Source organism: Myotis davidii, unplaced genomic scaffold, assembly GCF_000327345.1.
Source record: "Myotis davidii unplaced genomic scaffold, ASM32734v1 scaffold324, whole genome shotgun sequence".
NCBI lineage: Eukaryota > Metazoa > Chordata > Mammalia > Chiroptera > Vespertilionidae > Myotis > Myotis davidii.
The window spans coordinates 411,703-413,669 of record NW_006295053.1 but is presented as its reverse complement, the minus strand read 5'-3'; the positions used below and the strand labels follow the sequence as shown (position 1 = coordinate 413,669).

General features: G+C 51.3%; 1 protein-coding gene across 1 annotated transcript in view; it reads left to right on the top strand.

Annotated features, from left to right (window-relative positions):
* Positions 1 to 1,967, top strand: part of MAN2A2 (mannosidase alpha class 2A member 2) — a 53,939-nt gene that overhangs the window by 38,751 nt on the left and 13,221 nt on the right. The window lies entirely within an intron of this gene.

Here is a 1,967-nt window from a genome sequence, read left to right as displayed (position 1 = left end):
ACATGCCCTGGACCGTGATCGAACCCGGGCCCCTTCAGCCCGCAGGCCGACGCTCTAGCCACTGAGCCAAACTGGTCAGGGCTATTTCTTTTTTTTAAGTTAGTGATTAACATAAGTTGCTGACTTTTAAAAATATATATGTTTATTGATTTCAGAGAGGAAGAGAGAGATAGAAACATCAATGGTGAGAGAGAATCATTGATAGGCTGCTTCCTGCACCCCACCCCGCCCCCCTTCCGCCAGGGAATTGAGTCTGCAACCTGGGCATGTGCCCTTGACTGGGAATTGAACCGTGACCTCCTGGTTCATGGGTGGACGCTCAATCACTGAGCCATGTTAGCTATACAAGGAGCTGTCTTCTTTTCTCTCAGGCGCTGGGACAAAATTTGCATTTTTGTGCCATAAGCGTTCGTGCATCAGTCCCCAGGCACCGGCTGTGGGCTCTGGGGTGATGTGTGTCGCCACTGCTGTTCTGGGAGCATGACATTGTCAGGCCTCAGGCAGGTACTAGAATAACACTTAACATTGCTGGCGGGCGGCCTCCAACCTTTTGGATAAAGTCCGTCTCAGGGGAAGGTGACTCTGAGGTATGAGGGGTAAGAGGACCTGCAAACCCTGGAAGAGCTTAGCCTGTGACATGGATCAGCTCGTTGCTAAGTAAACTCCAATCACACAGGCAGCGTGTGTGCTCTGGCTGTCGCTGGGGCAGATCAGGGCTCAGGGGGAACGTCAACGAAAGGACTCACCCTCGGTTTTCAGCTCGTCTTGGTGGTTGCCACGACACAGGGTAGGGAGGGAAGTTCCAAAGGTTTGAACGGAGGCCTCTGGGGCCTGAAACGGAGCCATCAGAATTCCCAGGGCCTCCACGGCAGCCTGGAGGCTGAGAATGGCTCCAAAATGCGTATCCGCTCACTAGGCTGATGGTTCCCCTTCTTTCTCACCCCTCATTCTGTCCTCTAGTCTTCTGAGCCCTTTCCCTAAAGCAGGGGTCTTCAAACTACGGCCCGCGGGCCACATGCAAATACAAATATTGTATTTGTTCCCATTTTGTTTTTTTACTTCAAAATAAGATATGTGCAGTGTGCATAGGAATTTGTTCATAGTTTTTTTTTTTAAACTATAGTCCGGCCCTCCAACGGTCTGAGAGACAGTGACCTGGCCCCCTGTTGCAAAAGTTTGAGGACCCCTGCCCTAGAGCTCAGAAAACCTTAGGCCGCTTGGAGCCACAGTTCCCACATTTTCCCTTTTATTAAAATATATATATTTTTTTGCCGAAACCGGTTTGGCTCAGTGGATAGAGCGTCGGCCTGCGGACTGAAAGGTCCCGGGTTCAATTCCGGTCAAGGGCATGTACCTGGGTTGCGGGCACATCCCCAGTGGGAGTTGTGCAGGAGGCAGCTGATCGATGTTGCTCTCTCATCGATGTTTCTGACTCTCTATCTCTCTCTCCCTTCCTCTCTGTAAAAAATCAATAAAATATATTTTAAAAAATATATATATATATTTTAATTTATTTCAGAGAGGAAGGGAGAGGGAGAGAGAGGTGTAAACATCAATGATGAGAGAGAATCATGGATTGGCTGCCTGCTGCATGCCCCCCACTGGGGACAGAGCCCACAACCCGGGCACGTGCCCCAACCAGGAATCGAACCATGACTTCTTGGTTCATAGGTAAACGCTCAACCACTGAGCCACGGTGGCCGGGCAACAGAAGACACACACTCCATCACTTTCCACTCTCTCTAGAGGTCTGTGCCAGTGTGTTCATAGCCCAGGGGCCTTGGGGCCTTGATTGTTATTTCCTTATAGTTTGCAGCCCATAGCTCAGCAAGAGCTGACGCTGGGGTTCCTAGGACCAGGGCAGAGGTGGCGGTGGCCTCTCAGGGGCTCCCAGGGGAGGCTGTCCCTGGAGCTACCGCTGCTCTTCAGCTGGGTGACCCTTGTCCAGCCGACCTCTCTCTCAGGTA